The sequence below is a fragment of the Trachymyrmex cornetzi genome, unplaced genomic scaffold (genome assembly GCF_001594075.2).
Source record: "Trachymyrmex cornetzi isolate Tcor2-1 unplaced genomic scaffold, Tcor1.1 scaffold325, whole genome shotgun sequence".
In the NCBI taxonomy this organism is placed as follows: Eukaryota; Metazoa; Arthropoda; class Insecta; order Hymenoptera; family Formicidae; genus Trachymyrmex; species Trachymyrmex cornetzi.
The window spans coordinates 809,658-829,065 of record NW_017297951.1 but is presented as its reverse complement, the minus strand read 5'-3'; the positions used below and the strand labels follow the sequence as shown (position 1 = coordinate 829,065).

At 35.8% G+C, this 19,408-nt stretch overlaps 1 protein-coding gene across 1 annotated transcript in view; it reads right to left on the bottom strand.

The window, feature by feature from the left end:
• Positions 1-19,402, bottom strand: part of aop (ETS variant transcription factor anterior open) — a 44,066-nt gene extending 24,664 nt beyond the window's left edge. Inside the window, exon 1 of the mRNA XM_018510164.1 lies at positions 18,693-19,402. The gene's annotated coding sequence lies outside the window, so the exon portion shown is untranslated. The remainder of the gene's footprint in view (positions 1-18,692) is intronic.
• Between the last annotated feature and the right edge of the window lie 6 nt (positions 19,403-19,408).

The following is a 19,408-nucleotide window of genomic DNA, read 5'->3' as shown; positions in this document are numbered from 1 at the left end:
CATAAGACTTCTCTCTTAAGAATCGTTTGTATTTCAACGATTCGCAAACGTTTGAAAATTGCGATATGATAAGAGATAAAAGAGATAAAATTCCCATTGCGACTCGTCATAGAAGCATTCGAAAGCAGTTCTTGGGATATTAAAAGACGTATATTTTGTAGAGATAAAAAAAAGAAAAAAATAAAAAACGAAAAAATGATCAATAAGTTCGCTTTTAAGAACATAAATGCAAACATGTGCATCCATGCAGAGCATTCGGAGCAAAGTCAGGAAGAGAAAGAAAGACGTGTTTGTATAACGTGTCGACAAAATACACTCCCTGCGGTTGCTTTTAATGACCTGCACGTTAAATTCACATTAGACTGAGCGATAATAAACTTACAGCTATTAGTTGCACATTTGTTCCAGCATGACATATTATGTATAATATTTTAATATCAGATTATTAAAAAAACAATTATTTTAGTAGAATTATAAATTATTATATAAAGTGCAGTAAAATAATTTGCTTTAATCGATCTAATTATTATCTTTAAACAAAAATATTTTGTAATTATTTAATTTTAGCAACAGGCAAAGTTAGATTTCATTCATGTTTAAACCTGTTTAAACTTGTAAGACAGCTGTAAAATATGTTAGTATCCATATGTTACAAAAATTCGTTACAGACAATATTTAACAGAAAAGGTCAAAGAGTACATGAAAGAACCATTATCGATTTTTAGCATCAGTATTGTTATTTACCGATAGAAAATCACATATAGTAAAATAACAATAGGCAGGAAAAATTTCTAAATAAAAGAACAAAACCAATACAATAGCGCTAATGCTAATATCGTCAGAATGCTGGAAAATGTAGAAAAAGATAATAAACTTAAAGAGGAAATAATATAGAAACCGTAACCTTTTTAAGAAGATTACTAAAAAAGTTTGGAATCTCAAAACTGAAAAAGAAAAAAATACAAAGATGGATAGGCGAGAAAATCTCTAGAAATTAGCTATAAATTTCCGTAAATATTTTTTCGGAAAAACTAAGTTGATAATCCGAACAGTATGAAAACGTATTTTCACTAGTCATTGAACAAATTACAATTTTTTTTTTAATTAATTAGGCTTCTCTCTAGATAAATATACAATCGAACGTAATTCGTAAAAATTTAATGGCTAAGGCGATCGAATTTTTCAATTGTCGACTGCACGTTTATTTACAGTCAAGTAACATAAAATATTATTGGAACTGAAATAAATTAAGAAGCAACAATTTAATTTACTCTTAATAAGGTCGTACCAAAAATTAGGAGATTAGAGCAATTAAATTTAAAAAGAAAAAAAAAGAAAGAAACGCTACATTTCCATGTAACAATACGTGCTAACTCACTCAGGTATGTTGTATTAACGGACACACGTTCCGGATTTATCGAGTTTATTGGCTCGTAGGAGACCCATCTTGCTAAATCGAGATCTCGAGATTCGAGCGTACGGCTCGCGGGAGACGATCGCGCCTAATATAAGCCAAAGGAATCGCGCCGACACAGGGGAAGGGACACGGTCGGTGTGTACCAGGAACGCGGATCTGCGTCTGGTAGTAGCGTGTATAAATACGCCACTAGGAAGTGCTTGCCAACAGGAAGCGTCCGCTGGGCAATGAGAAACAATAGTGCGACACGGCGATCACCCACTCTCGAGAGCCGTGCTAAAATCGACCGAATTTTCGGTCACCCCTTCGCTCTATTTTACTTAACACTCAAATGCTCAACTCAACTGTATCTATTTCGCTTCCCTCCTGTAATGAAAAATCACGCGTGAATCATCGAACACAAAAATGCTTTCATGGGACATACGGACGTGGAAGTATAAGATAAAAATAATCAGAGAAGTATATAAAGAGATATCTTTAAATGTGTGTGCATTAGTTTCAGATTTTTTTGCGTATTATCCTTTATGGATTAATTTATTAAAATGGCTAAACTGGATTCATTTTTTTATGGTAAATGATAATTTTTGTAAGTTAACACCTTAATTTTTTACTCATTTCTAGGCTTTATAATTTTTCGAATATATATACATATATACAAGCGCATTTATAAAGAAATATCTGAACCCAATCCTAAACCTAATTTTTTTTCTTCAATCCGGAAAGAGACTTAATAAAATCTTTGTGAAGAAAAAAAGATCAAGTACATACTGAAATTGCTTCTATATATGCCTATAATATAACTTGTTTGGCATAGTTTAGCAAAAAGCATAGCAGCGCAACGATAGTTCATGCATGTGCAACACTTTCTATTGCACGATCATTCGTGCAACACGACGAGCATGCTCGGTTTAATGCGCGACCTACAGACCAAAAGTAATTAGTATGCTAAACTATTTTGTCGGGCGTATATGCACCGACCCGGCGGCGCGCAGATAGCGGAAAGTTTTACGTCAGTCGTATGAATAAACGATGGTCGACACATCAAAATAGATTCGCGTAAAATTATTCAGTAGACCACGTGACCGACCGGCTCGGTATTAATCGATATTACATGAGTATTGAAGAGACATGATTCGATCGAGCTTTATGAGGAATTATTTAGAACAGCCAAATGTCACATTAAATGCACGAAACATTTCACGCTCTTTTCTATCTTCCGGAAATTTACAATTTGTAAGTCGTAATTAATACAGAGTGTCCTACAGGAAGGAAACTACTAATTAGCTGTTATTTTCGAATGTATTCAATTAAAAAAAAAAAAAAATTGCATTGAAGAGAAGAAAGTACCATTTTTAATGGATATAAATAAAATTTAACAGAATGTTTGTAAATTTTATTTTAAAAAATATGCTAATAATTCTAATGATTAATATTTTACAGCCATTTAAATATGTACAAAACTAATTAATTAATTTTTTAAAATGAAAACTCGTATAATAAACTTATCATGTTTGTTGAATTTTTTATTTATACCTATTAAAAATTACAGACTTTCCTTTTTTCAACGCAATTTTTGAAAATACATTCGAGAATGTCAGCTGGTTAGTTTCAACATCTTTTCTATAAATTATGTTTATATCTTGAAATATTTACAACTTAATTCTAATATTTTTAATATCGAAAATATCATCGATAGAAATAACTTAATTTGAAAAGATCTATCGAAATAAAAATTATATTAATATTTAAATAAATAATGTTAAAAATTATTTTACAAATAACGGATAAATGATAAATTCTATTAACGGCAATAATTTATGAAAATATAATTTTTTTTCACTTTTTCGAGAAAAAAGACTTTTAATCAAAGCTGAAAGATGGGAAAAAAAGTTAAAATAACAAGTTAACAAATGAGGTCATTTCTCACGGAAGTGTTATTTTCACTGTCTGAGTAACACTGTCCTAGACGTTATGTAAGGATTGTATTTGAGGAATTGCGTGAATTCACATAGTATTGTCTCGTCACTTAGTCCGTGAGATCGCGAATCGTTGAGCAACATCGATATTACAAATCTACAAAGAACTTGGCAACGAAGAGACGAGACGCGCTACAAGAAAAATCGAAAATGATTAGGTCTGATATTTTCGATACCGATATCTTATCTTATTAGTTAGAATCTTCGATTAAGAACATTTTCTGCAGAATCATGTTAAAACAATAGATAAAGTTAAAATAAAAATAAAATACAAATACCGTCGATTTTGTATGAAATATAATTTGGATATGTTCTATTTACTTCCCCTCTTTCGTTTTATAAATATTAATATGTATTAAAATATCAATATTAATATTAATATGTCGCGTTCATAATAATTACAAATTATAAATACGATTACATCACATTAATTAATGATAATATATTAATTATTGATCTTGTTTTTCAGTAATTTATTATGACAGATTTTCTCTTAATTACTGTAAGCCGTATCCGATATTGCATATCGATATCTAAAATTTAATAGAATCGGCTGACGTTACTTGCGATAATAACATGAAAAGGTTTCAGTGATAAAGCGCCGGAACAATCTATGACGCCTCTGATCGTGGAAAGAAACCGGCCGCGAAATCCGTCCGCACGAGTATAAATATGTCGAGGAGGAAGTGCGCGGCTATAATAATAGAATCGGCGGAGGTATGCATTTCGCGATGAGAGGAACCTCGACGACGATGACGACGACGACAGCCGTTATTGCGACGAAGGCGACAAACATGACGAGAGAAGAGAAGGCCCCGAGTGACCGCGTTAAACAAGTGTTGATCCGCTCGACGGAAAAGTGTTCCCAATAGCCGGGGAAGTAACGCCGAAGAATGATTGGCTGCCCGGTTATTTATCGTAATGGAATAATGCGATCGTAGGTGCGTGCGTGCGTGCGGCTGGCGGCGCGGCCGTATCGTCTCGTAGCCACCCATTCTGATAAAAGCCACCCATCGTCGTACTGCAATAACGATAGGATGTCTCCGCTCGTCACTCGTCGTCAGTCGGATGCGGGTCAATGGATGGAGACGTGAATAAAGCAAAAGTAAAGAAAAGGCATGCGTGAATTAGGAGATGAAAATTTAACGAGATAAAAATTGAATAAAGATAAAAAAATTTGAGAAAATATGAAAATTTATATAAATATTATATTAAGCGTGTGTATATAAAATTATGAGGATTAATCTAGGGAATTTAATTTTTAATAAAGAATTAATTAAGTTGAATTAATTCGTTGATTTAAAAAATGTTGATAATTATTCATAATGTGGTGTACAAAATGTTATCCATTTATTGAAAAATTCGACAACGTTTTCACGATATGTTTTCGTTAACGAAACACGCGACGACGATTTATATTCTGTAAACCGTTATTGCATGGCATTCAATTTTCGAGCGGAGTTTCACCTACTTTCGCTGTAATTATCACTCGGTGTAAACCATCGAGTGTCCCGACTGTTGTTCGTCCACCGGCCGGAGATGACTCGATACGAGGCGAGAATAAAACAAGCCCCGTGGATTCTGTGTGGGGGTCTGTGAGGGCTCGGCGAGGTACACGGGTGGTGGATGAGGCAGGGATAAGAGGAACGAGAAGAAGGAAGGAGGAGACTATCGTCGTCTCTTGTCCCGGATCCGACTCGTAATAATAGTTATTTCGACGGTGAGGAATGCCAGAGTAAGCGCGAGCGTATGCGTGAAACGCGAGAAGAGAAGCGAGAAGAGAGAAACCGAAAAAAAAAGGAAAAAGAAAAGAAGACAGAGAAAGAGAAACAGTACGACAGAAAGCGATTGACTGCATAGCGTATTAAAAGAAAAACAAGGAAAAATAACACGCGGAACTTGAATAAAAATGTCTGTATCCACATCGAAGTATCTACATCGAAGAGCTATTGTTTTTCTCGTAAAAATATCGAAACAAATATGCCGGATTTAAAAGCGCTCCACCGTTCTTTGACACTTTCGAAATATTCCACGGCGAGAAAAAATTTCGCGAACGATGAAGGCGCGAAAAAGCTCTCGGAGAAGATTTCGCGGCAAGATACTCAAAGTGGCTGAGTCGTTGTGTAACTTCTTTTCTCAATCTCTTCCTCTTGTCGAGAATAATATCCCATTTCCGTGATATTCCACGACGTCCTGGAAATTAGTCACGGAAGTCTTCTTCCTCTAAAATATTTCCTCTCGCTAATGGAAGCGTCTGTACTTTATTTACTGGAAGTATAATATTGAGATTCAACTTGAAATTTAGACTAAAATTATCAACCCCCTTTCCTCCCACGCGTTAGTAATCTGAGAATTTTTTCGAGCCACAAACTATTTGAACAAAACGGAAAAAATCAGTTATTAAAAATTTGCCGAAGTTACATCATATAAATTTGTTAATGATTTTTCACGTAGAAATCTAGTGTTGGTTCTTAGTAGCTTATATCTTACTTATTTAGATTTATTTCTTTGGAACCTACTCAATTTTTATATTTTATTTTATTAATAATTTTTCTTTTCATATAACATTAATAAAGCTTTTTAATGTCTATCTAATATTGTTTATCTAATTCACATACTTATGATATTTCTAATTTGTCTTTTTGCGAGTTCTACTATGTTCTACTATAACTAATTTTGAATTTAATTTTATCGTGCACAAATAACCATAATTGAGGATAGGGATCACAAGATCTCTTATAAGATTCTTGCAGATTATTCCAGTCCCTACACATACATGGATTTAAAATTCTTGGCAGCTAAGCGCCCTCATCTTTCCAACTGCCTTTTTAACTGCCCGAAGCATGCGACACGCACTGTTAAGGCAAAGGCTAACAAATTTTTATTTCCGTTCTCTGTTCTTCCCTTTTCTTTTCCAGTCTTCCTTTTCCTTACTTCCTGTTCAACAAAACGGATTCTTGACAGAAAAGAAAGGAATAAGAAAGAGAAGGAATTAAAAGAGGACGAACGGATATCATCCATCGTGGCATTTTCTTACTAAGGTTCTCGTCATGCTATTGAAAAACAAGAAAAGATAAAAGATAGAATCCGCTCAGATCAGGGATCAGGATTTTAACAAGGTTGTTATAAAAAAAAAAAGGTTTTTCCTAAAATATCACCCGATATAATGGGTGTCCAGATATAAAGGCACCGCAGGGAATCTCTCTGACCATACCGGTTTTTCCGTAAATTTCGAATTGTATGAAAAGAATCAATCTTATCGTTGCCAAAATGTTTATTAAATTTATTAAATATCTTTATTTTAATATTTAAATGTGCTGAATATGTAGCGAAATTTTTTTGTAATGCAAAATATACCTGGGAAAGTGATCCCTTTTGATGAACAATCGTTTTATCATAATTAAAAGGTAACATGGAATTTCTACATCATATTACTATTCTAAGTAAGTTTAAATAATAACTTTTATACGGGCAGTAAATTGTTTTCTTTTTACTTCATTTGACATTATACTGTTTGGCTCTTTTATATTATTTATTTGTTATATATAATGAATGAGTCTCTTAGATTCGTATCATTATTCTTCGTCACTTTACTATACATTTGACCTCCACAGTTGGAGATATTACAATTTAATATTACAATTTAAACAATTCAATTGTTAAATTCAATGTATTATTATATTCTGCGTTTGCGTTAAACTCTTATAAACTTTACTCTTGCGATCCGTGTTGCAGTGGATGAGTTACACAAAGTAAAATGTGTTCTCCACTTAACAACTTTACGGTATAACATATAACTATCATTAATCGTTGCCCCACTTAGGCCCGATTTCACAATATATGGTTACCCAAAGATTAAAGTAATCAAGAAGTTCATTTATTTAACATCGCTGAAGTACTTATAATATGGCTTAAAGGATAAAGCCGAAACGTATGACAAACTTGACAGTTAATACATTTATAAATTGTGATGTAATTTACTAATATATTGTATAAAAGCGCGTTAATTACCGTGCCATTTTTTTGTATTATTCTCATTCTCCCTCTTTTAATCGTTTTTATTAATTGAATTTCAAGAGCCCGTTAATTTATTATTTGATTGTTTAAAAGATATAAATAAAAATAAGTTAGCTTTTGCTCTCCTACTTTAATCATACCAATTGTTTATTTTTATTTTTCTTAATATTAATAAATTGGATTGTATCTCGCTTCCATTTTTCTCTAATGTTTATTGCACTCTCTCTTTAAAAAAAACGTTGATACATGTGATGTGTAACTGTGATTCTATTAATGTATTGAATTCTAGTTCGTAGGTTCACTAAACCCACATGACTGTGCGGTTCCAATCATCCCCGCGGGAAAATAGAAAATTACTGTAGAGGTAAAGTAATCCCATCTCACGGTGCCAAGTTGTAATCTTTTTGTTCGCCAGCTTTTTGACTTGAGCATGACCTCACCGAGTTTCGACAAGTTCGAAACGTGCAAAAATGGTGAGAACGATCGAAGTGTTGTAGAGAAAAAGCCTGCAACACTTGGTACCGTCAGATTGGTTTATTTTGCCTCTACAAGGATAACTTCCCATCCATCAGATGGGGTTGTTTTATTTCTACAGAAATAACTTTATATTCTATTAAAAAAAAAAAATAAATTTTGCCGGCAAAATGTATAATATAAAAAAAATGAAAAATAAAAGTAGGGTGTCAATCATATTTTTTCCTCAAACCCCACATTATAAAATTTAATCGTAAAAAAGTTTGTTTCCAGTAAAATGACAGCGCATTTTACTGGACAACGGGACACCCTGTATAAACGTATCCGTTACATAGCACAGGTGGATGGTAAAAGGACGTAAAAGTAATTGAAGGAACAGGATACCTATTCGAGGGACAGAGATGAACGAGGAAAAGAGTCGAGATAGGAAGCAGAGCGGGACAGAGGGGAAGGGGAGACGGATAAAAACGCGAAGAGAAGGAACAGGGACAAGCTGAGAAGAGAAAGAAAGAAGAGAGAGCGACGGAGATGAGGAGGACGAAACTCGGGGCGATTGCGCGAAGCGGTGATCCTCCTCTCGCTGCCTCCCGAGAGAGCAGAAAAAAAGAAGGAGAGGTCCAAGGTCCGTGCTTCCGGTCCGGATGACCGACCGGTTCTCTGGCGATATAGACGGGGAAGAAGAGGGGAGCAGGGAGGAAAGAAGATAAAAGGATCTATCTTCCCGTCCAAGCGCGAATATCCGCGTCGAGCAAAATCTCAGGGCACGGGCAAATAGTTTCAACAGCGCTTATACGTTTCACGATCCTTCGAAGGAGGAGTATTATTTGATCATCTTTCTAAAGCGAAAGTGCCGAAAAAATTCCTGCGAAAGCATATTCGAAAATACATATGATGTAAAAAAAAATGAGCAAATAAATATGTAAGAACTTTGCAAATTATAATATATATTTTTTTAAACAATTTTGTTTAACTTACATTGTCTCTGACTGAAAGAGAAATATATAAAACGTTTTTCGTTTCGCTCTTTTACGAGGATCTATACATTCGTTAAATTTCTATATACGTTGACGTCTTGAGGAAATGAAGGTGAATCCAAAATTACAGAAAAAGTACAGAAGTAGGGTATGTCGAAGAGAAGAAGTATCTCAATTAACAGCGATCTTGGTGCAATTCGAAGTGGATGCTCTTCTACGCTATTCGATTGGAAATAACACGTTCGTAATTTCCAATGACACGACTGCGGATGTAGCGACTGAAATGCAATTAAGGGGTTAAAGATCGTTCCGTTTGGCATGCAATAAAAATAAAATTGCCCGCAAAACGTGGAAATTGTATCGCTGGTAAAATGTACTGTGCCACTTGCTTATGATGTTTCGCACAATATTTATCAACTTACAATTAATAATTATATGTATATATGCTTCTATCGAATTTCAAACAATTATTCTCTGTTTAATATTCTATAATGTATTTAAGAGAATTAATGAAATATATTAATAAAACAAATAAAATGTAGACTCTCCCTCATATATTTATTTCGATACTTGAGACAAAGTTTCTGTTTTATCGAAAAAAGAAAATTATTTGCGACGCTCACTATCACCTTATTGCCATCATCGATAAACGATTATCGATTAAACGACGATGACAGTGGCGACTAAAATATACGACGAATCTACGATAATCGGTTGACGTGTGACAGACATTGATTATTCCTTGCATAATAACAATCCACAGAGACGAATATCCATGCAACGCGTGTTTCAAACAGCTTCTAGGGCTCTCTCTTTACAAGGAAAACTGATCGAAGATCGAATGGATTCTAGTAAAATTTGTAAAATAAACTAAAATAAATTTATATGTAATAAGACCTTACTCTTTACCTTGCTGCAATAAATTTCGGTTTGATATGAATTCTATTCTTTAAGCTTTTATTAAAAAGAATAAAATTAAGAAAAATCGGCAAGTCAGCTTGCTAATTAGGAATAAAACACATGGTTTGCGCATAGTTTCACTCGTTCCACTTTTTCGCGTGCGAGAAAAAGTAATCTGGTTATGAATATAAGATTAGAACTTCCCGGAACGACGCAGTTTAGTTGTCCTACTCGCATTACTTCGTCAGCATCGATCGCGCTTGTCTGGTGTATTGTAAGTTATATATTCTTATATTATGCGCAATTGATTTCCTACAAAAAGTAGATCATGGCTTTTGCCACTTTTTATTAATAAACTATTCTATAAATTATAAAAATATATAAAATATTATATCAAATAAATGTTCAATCTTTTTAAAATCTTCCTGTATGCGTTATTAGATAGTCTATCGTTTTCAGAGATCGCAATCACCGTTTAGCGATAATTTTATTGACAACGATCATTCGCACACTGGAAAAAGCAGCCGTCTGATTGCATTAATTGGAATTCTGGTTGAAAACGGACGAATCAGAATTTTATGTTTATTATAATTCAACTGAAATAAGTAAAATTCTGATTAATGTAATCAAAACTTTCTGCTTCCTTCATCAATCAAAATTTTTCCTCAATGCATATATTAACGTATAAGGAAATCGGAACCGGATCTCGTCAGATAAATAAAAGGAATTATTAATTACGTTAGAATGGAAGCTCTTTGATCAAGGTCGAGGAGAGTTCCTCGCCCGAATAAGTCTCGTCTACGATTTTGACGATCGATAGAGCCTTAGAACGGAGAAGGCACTGAAGAAATTTCCATGCCCCTTCCGTCCTTGACCCCTTACCTATTCCTTCAGTAGCCGACGGTAGTGCGCTTCCTCCCTTACTTCCGGGTTCCGGGCTCTTCCGGCGAGCTCGATGGAATTACGTTAGAAAGGCTTTCTTCTCTCCCTTCTATCCTCCTCCGTCTTCTCCTTCCGCTCTATATACACGCCCTTCGCAGCCCGCCTCTCATTTTCCTCTATTCACCCTGTTCCTCGAGCCCTCTTATCAACGTCGACTTCGACGAACCACCCTCCGTCGGTCGTTTCCTCTGACGTTATACAAAACGAGGCTGAAACTCGTGGCTTGCAATTCTTTAGCGATTTTCTTCGCGATTTATCGGGCAATGGTTTAGAATCATATAAACCTCTGATATTTGCGTATATGTTGTGTTTTTCGATTTTAACTGTTTTTTCGGTACATTTCCAATAATTACTTTGTTGAAAAATGCATTAAAAAGATAGATAAGATAAAATGAATTAAAATAGAGAAAGAGAAATATAAAAAAAATAATGATTAGAAGGTTACCGATATGCCTTGACGTATTAATCGAAATAATTGGCGTTCTTCCGATATTTCCACGAAATTTTCAGAGAAAGCGCGCGACTAACGATACACCCTCGTGTATAGTGGAATTCCGAGCAATTCTGGTAATCCGTCCCCTTTAAATGCTAATGTTCCGTCGACCGCCGCTATAAGTTGCCGAGAGAAGGCCTTCGTGTGCGTTTCTCTATCCGCGACTTCCGGGTGACAGGTCTTCCAGCGAGACGGAGTTGCACGTTCAAAAGACCGTCTCTCCTCTGCCGTCTCGGTCACGAGTTACTGTCTACGTTCTACTCGGCATTCTCCTTGGGAATTCCACGTTCTTTCGACGCTCACGTCAGCTTGGACGCTTATTGTCCATTTGCTAACCCTACGTTTCTACGTTTCTTTCTTTATGTCTACAAATCGTTTTTTTCATACTTGAAAAGTATTGTTCTCATCAAGATAATTATCATAAAATTTTCATCAAAAGTAACACGTTGAAAAATTCATGTATCTTTATCGTATGCATTGGAACAAGTGTCTGGTACTTAATTGGAATTGTGGTAAAAAATGAACAAAAATTAGATGTCTCTGATTAAATATATTAGAATTCTAATTGTGATAACCAGATGTCCAATTATGATCAGAATATGCTGGTTCGTTCATTTTCAATCAGAAATTTTTTTATGAATATATTCCCGATGAAATGTGAAATTTCTTCTGTAATTTCGTGCCTGTTTTTTTATAATTCCTTTGTTACATTTGTCTCTTGCAAAAATACAAAAAATTATCACGTGAATATTAAGAATGTTAATTACGCTTAATTTCCTTTTGCTGTCAAGAAGTAAAAAAATGTTTTTAATTTTTTAACGCATATCGCGGAATCTCGTTCAACGCGGTAGCCGGACGCGACGCGATCGTAAATCAAACCGAGTGTGCGAGTTGGGTCGGCTGCACCCAGCTTGCACTTATTAATTTAATCGTAAATCAATCAATGCATCGCGACCTATGTACGCGCGATAACTGGCGAATGTTCAACAGACAGACGTAACAACGACATTAATATCTATGTTCTTTAGTGACATCCGGTGTACGTAATTCCTATTAGGAAAGTTCGCTTCGCGATGGAAATATCCGGTTCTCACAAATCTATTTAAATTTTATATTTCGATATCACGGGTCTCTCCTCTGCATCCTTCACCATATATAATAGTATTCAAAAGTATCGATACATATATTAATACGCAGTAACATATCGTTGAGTGTGAACGATACTCGAACAAAAACAAATCGAGACATATTTATGCCAAAGAAATATAATTATTGCGTATTCAGTAAATATTTTTTTATATATACATTCGCCGCCTATTAGACACAAATTTCGTAATTTAAAAACTGCAAAGTTGGAGAGATTCTAATAGAAGATACAAATATTTTTTCAACGATACCAAATGTAGTTTTAAACGCACGTTCAATTGTTCAAAAGTACTTAATTATGAGAAAAGATGGGAGGAAAAGATCGCAACTTTGTATATGGCAGAGAGAATACTTTTTGTGATAGACATCGCCAAATTTAGCGTTGAGGAAAGAATTGCAATTCTGAGCGCGGCAACCGAGCTTCCGGTTTCTGTCCGAGCTGCTACTCGCAGCTTGCCTCTTTCTTTTTCTCTTTCTCCTTCGTTCTTCGACGCCAAGAAGATGACAGCCCGACTTGCAGCCGCGATACGATACGTGGTGTATTTGTATTCGACGATGACTACGGCACGTCGTATCAAAGTTAAGAATACGACGACCACACGGACTTACGCGGGGATTACGCGGCCGCTCGTTCGCTCGGAACATTCTTTGTAACCCGTGCATGCAGATGATAACCTACGTATATATCGCAGTCGTCTGTCAGACAGCAACGGCGTCGTCACCGGAAACTACCGGCGATCAGCCATGCGACCGGATATCTTCGTGCTTATTGAATAGTCAAATGACGTCACGATTTCTCAGGCAAATTTTTCACTCATTGAAATTTATATTAAATTTTAACGCGTTCTTTTTTTTTTTACTTCGCATTATGTCAGGTGTGAAGCAATTTTTAAATCGTTAAAACTATTTTTATGCTATTAATTAAAAAAAAAAAGATGTTTAATTATAATTAGAGGAACATTCCAAGCGAGTCATTAACATATTTTTTAGCCACTACTAATTAAGAAAGAAAACATTCAATTATAATTAGAGAATAAATAGCATTATAAACGAATCATTAGCATATTTTTGTGCTACTACTAATTGAGAAAGAAAATATTTGTTTCGTAAATTTCTTCACATCGTGTACAATGAAAAAAAAATTTACGAGACAAATGTTTTCTTTCATAATTAGTAGTAGCACAAAAAATACGCTAATGACTCATTTATAACGCTATTAAATTTTCTACTATTATAATTTAATGTTTAATACATATAATCAATAAAGAGGTTTGAAAAATTGCTTTGAATTCTCGCACGTATTTCTCCAAGCGGATTCCAACTTACGCCAATGGGTCGAGCCAACTCCTCGCTTTGTCTTTTACTATCTACTTAGGGAGTTTGTAAACATCTTCACGGCGGAGTCTTCTCGCGGAGATTTAATTGCGCGCGTTGTGCCGGCCGCCGCGCCGTCCGCGGTTTCGCAATGAGGAAGTATCGCGAAGATCCGCATTAATCAGAAATCAATCCGCGTATTTACCGGACAAAGGAGGAAAGCAGCTCCGGCTCGCGACTGGCGCAGTGAGGATATCGTCACGCGCGGCTGCTTCTCGCGCTTACTTAATTTACCCAGAAGAAACTAAAATTTTCGCAGACGAGTTTCCTCATTGTTATCTATTTTTATCGCAAGACTGATCAGAGTAATCACAGGGTGATACGGACGGAGGACGCGTGATTTTTTTTTACTTTTAATTTATCACTAAAATTATTACATTTTCGTTAACAATTGATTTCTTTTCTCCTTTACAAAAAGAATTTTATTGAAAGCCGTTAATGTATATAATTTCGCAACAAAAATAATAAATTCAGATATTGTTTAAAAATAAATTGAAAAACTTTCTTATCCAAACGATATATATTTTTCATAAAAAATCGTACTTCACAAAAGAAAAGCATTGCGAGATATTTTCAAGAACACAAATCGATTTTGTCATCGTCATGTGTAAACAAACGCGCTTATCTTTTTACGCGGAAAACGTCTTTTCCTTTTATCTTCTGACGCATTAAGTCATTTTAAACTTGCATGCCACGGGCACATGGAATTGTTACATTTATTCGCGATTAGTCAGAAGCTCGCCGAAAATATACGCACTAAGAAAAATACCTAGTCAAAAATGAATAAACTCTAGAAGATTCTTATTATATCGATAAAAATTATATCGGTTTATATATCTCAACACTGAGAGAAGTATTTCGATATATATAACTATTTATTTTGTTGAAATGTAATTGACAAAAACTTTCTTACTTTTTCATTTAAAAATTGTGTTGTTCTAATAAATATTTAGTTAGGCTAATCAAATTTTGATTAGAATATAATTTTTTTTCATGAAAAAGTAAGAAAGTTTTTGTTAGTCACATATCAACAGAATGAATGATTAAAATTTCTCTCAGTAAATTAGAATATGTACGGAGAAATATGTTTAGTTGAATTAACTGGAATTTTGAGGTGGAAAATGAACGACTTAAAATTCTGGTTAGAACTCTAGTAGATTTAATCAGAAATTTAGCTGACTTTTAAATTATAATATTTATACTTAATAATTTGTCTACCAGAATTCCAGTTAATTCAACCAAACATTTTTTCTCCGTGTTATAATAGATATAATCAGAAAATGTCCATTATCAACCAGAATTCCAATCGATCCAATCAGACATTTTTCTCAATGCGGTCTTTGGTTCATTATTACATTACGGACACGTGCGAACGAATCCTGCAGAAAACTTGAGAAAGAGAAAGAGAAAGAGAGCCGGTTTCGCCCGATGGCGGTGCCCGCACAAGACTCACGGAAATCTTGCGAAAGCCTCGAGCAGGTTGGGTATTACGCGCACAAACTCGCTCGCTCGCGTTATGTAAATGATAACGCGCAACTTCCTCAATAACGATTAAGAAATACGAGCGGTTCCTACCGGGCTGGTTTACGTAAACGTTTCCGTAGCGGCACAGTCTTACAGATTCCATCGATCTGCCACTAAAAGTGACGTGCTTTCGTCTTTACGTCGCACAGGACGTTGTTCCTTCCGCCAGAAATCGCTTAAGGGCCCATTGAAAGCGGCAACATTTTTTCGAGCGATAGGATATCGCGTTTGAATATATTTCGATCCGTTTCATCAGACATTGAATGTTTGAATGTCAGCTCATTTCCGTACGATGTATACTTCGAGCGATAGGATATCGCGTTTGAATATATTTCGATCCGTTTCATCAGACATTGAATGTTTGAGTGTCAGCTCATTTCCGTACGATGTATATATACTTGCGTACTCGGAACACTTTAATTTTCACAGGAACTAGTAAGTAAACGTTATACAATCTCGCTTGCGTAACAAGCTGAGAAAGATATCGTAACATCTATTTATATCTAATAAATGACAATGCGAAAATGAGGCCTGCCTAATTTTGTCATAGCTATCTTTTGAAGCTCTTTATATCTATTCATGAACCGTTTAAATTTATACACACACACACACACACACAAAATATATATATATGAATCGTGAAGAATATTGCACTAGGAAGTAACGTCACCAAAATACTTTGGTATCTTAAAAGTAGGCTAAACGCCTTAATTTATCGTAGTATGTTAAATATAATTATACCTTACGTAATTACGCTTAATTATAAACGTTAGCATCAAATGGAAGCCGTTTAGAATTACACCAAGGTATGCTAATAGTTCATAATTAGCATTTTAGAGTTCACCTTCGTGTGATAAGATAAAAAAATTGCTGTAAAATTATATACATATAACTCTTATATTATTACCATGTCCTCCTATTTTATTAATATTATTAGAGCTATTTGTCTATTGTTTCCATATGGATTTGAAAAAAGTTAGATTTTGTGATATAATTTTGCGATCGAAAGATTAGTTTCTTGCGGTGACAAAAGCGATAATAACATTAGTTTACATAAAAATGTCTTTTTTAATTACTTTGAACCAGACAAGATGTTTCTTATATATCTTTAGATATTGAAAAAAATACCACAAGTTAGATTTCTAGCACGTCAGGTTTCTGAAATAAATGAGCTTTAAAAAAGGCTTTTTTGCGATATTTGATATTTTTTGTAAAAAAAAAGTGAACGTTAGGTTGAAATTCTGATCAAAAGTCACAAATGTATTGTTCGATTTTGAAGAAAAACCTTGTGTATTTAAATCCTTCATAATATGACTAAAAAGATATTGAAATAAAAAGCAATGCTCTTTATGGGGGACAATACATTAACACAACTTTTAGTTAGAATTTCAAGATAACGTTAACCTTCTTTACAAAAAAATGTCAAATATATTGTTAAAAAAGCTATTTTTTAGACATTATCTTGGAAACCTGACGTAGTGGAATTTTTTGGCTTGCGGTATCGTTTCCAGTATTCAAAAATCAGCAATAAAAAAACACCCAGTCCGATTCGAAATAATTTCTTATTGCAAGTGTAAAGCTAGTGTAATCGAATCCATCAAAATTTGATGATTACGTCGAGTATATTCGCGAAACCCGTTCGCGTTCGAAGACAAGGCGCTTGTTTATCCGCCGCGATGTCCCGCGCATCCGCGAGATGAGGTTGACGTCAGCAGCTAGTGTTAATTAAATTCCGCACGACCGGTTATTAACATCGCCGAGCGGATTAAAAGCGAGGCCGGGCTTTCAGCGGATTTCCGGGTTCCGCGCGTCGCGGCGCGCCGCACCGGAATTAACTCCTCGTGCTCGGATACGGTAACGTTCGCTCCGCTCCGCGTCTTTCGAGCGCGGCAACGAGGAGAATCGAGGAAGAACGAAAATGGACCGGACTCCGTCGAGTGGCTATGACCTTTCGCTTATGAGAGCTCGACGGTCGCCAGCGGACACGGCGAGACACGAGGAATAAATCACGGGATTACGATGACAAATATTGGGAAAAATTAAAATAATATTTTTTCGAAAGAATTACTGTCAAATTAGGAAAGACGAAATAAAATAATTTGTAAAATTAAAAACTTCGACATACAAAGCTGAATATTGTTGGTATTACAACTGAATGTAAATCTTTTTTTCACGAAGTAATTTTATCGATTATAGGTTCTTGCTATTAATAACACTGGATTTAAAATCATTGACTCCGCTTTAGCGTCCGCGAGTACGAATAAAAAAAATAAGAGTAGCTAAGAGCACGTAAAACATAATTGGCTTAAAACTATGGCTATAAAAACGCGTTTTTGCGTCCGGTGCATTTTTAGGCGTGATATTTTGCGTTTAAAGTGTAATATTTGGCGAGTGTCAAAAATGGTTGCGTTCAGCAGAAAAAAAATGCCACTTTGCAATTGTTGTAAGATTCATTAATATGATTGCGTTGTGCGTTTAAAGCTACACTGTTAGATATCAAAAAGAACAATGGTAACCCAGTCCCTTGAGTTAAATAACATTTTGTTATTTTTAACTTCCATGTGTGTCAAAATATAAATCAATACATTCTGTGGTTGGATTCAAAGTAAACAACATTCATATTGACGCATGCATTTAATTAATAATCAATTAAATTTGATATATTTTCTTAACTTAATTTATTTAACTCCATTGTTTTAGTTAAATTAACGTCGCATTGTAGGAGAACAGTGGCGATCTATAAAAATGATTTAAATTGACTCAAATTGACAATACAAATCTATTTTTATAGTTGAACTAACATACGCTTTTGAAACTTAAAGCGGGGAGTAGACGTATGTTTCATATTTATCAAAAGCGAGAAAAAGTTCTAGTACAGGAATAAAAACCTTACCAACATAAATTTAAAAGAGCAGTATAGAATTAAAAGCAAGAACTAAATTATATTAAAGAATCGTACAACACAGTTGTGAAAAGTTGATTTTTTTGCCGAATGCAGCCAATGTCATTTACAGGCGCAGCAAGTATCGAGACAGCCGGAGATTAAAAATGAAAAGTAATTAATTAAAAATGCGAAATTAGAGTTAGAATTTATTCAGTTTTTAAAACAGTTCAAATCGAGCTCTATCAAGTTTCATCCATCGCGTGATTTTTGTTAAATCTTGCTGAAACGAGTTCCGCCGAAACGGATTCGTGAAACATCAATTCCGGATTCCGGAAGGCGAGAAATGCCGTTCCACAAAACGTAGCGGTGACAGCGGGGATTTGTTTACAATCGAGGAGGAATCGGAACTATACAGGAAGAAGCGTCGAGTGCGACGTACGCACGCGCACGTCCAACTGTACACAACAAACAAACATGCGCATGCACACACACATACACACACAACACGCACACAGGCACCGCAAAATTTATTCGTCGAATACAAGTAAAATATCCGTGGGCGAATAATTACCTTGATCGCTGCCCCTGCTTCGTCGTCGTCGGTCCCCCCAGCTGTCGATAAAAATCCTTTGCCGGGAACGGGAGCTGCTGGAGCTAATTATCACTTGTCGTCGTAGTCCAACCAGACACAAACCATTCCACCGTTCATCGGGTAAATTTCGTCGCGCTCCTCGTGGTGTGCGACGTGCACGCACGCACGCACGCACGGGGACGGCACGCGGCGCGCGTAATCAGGTCGCGGCGGGCGGCATCCGTGCGCGCGACACGGAAAGAGAGAGAGAGAGAGAGAGAGAAAGAGAGATTATCCCGCGAGGAAACTTTTCGCCGCGGCACACGTGAACACGTGATAGGGATTACAATCCCGTGTATCAGCCGCGGGTGGCCGCGCTCGTTACGTTATCACAGATGAGAACTGCAAAGAATCCTCCGGTCATTAAGCACTCCCGGCTTAGCGCACTTGTGTCACTTGTGATTGTCTCTGGCTCCTCGCGGGCCACTCTTCGTACTCCGGTTGCTTCCTCCGGTCTCCACGACAGGGCACAACGGGGGGAAGGAAGACGACGCGGAAAACGTTACGCGAGGGCGCGCGCGCGCGCACGTATAGTGGACAACGGCTTTCGCGAGGGCGAGTGCGATTACCCTCGTCGTTGAACGGCAACGCGCGCGGAGGTTGCGGATACGACTGCGGAACAGGCTTCGTACCTCACGTACTGTCACCTTACGAGG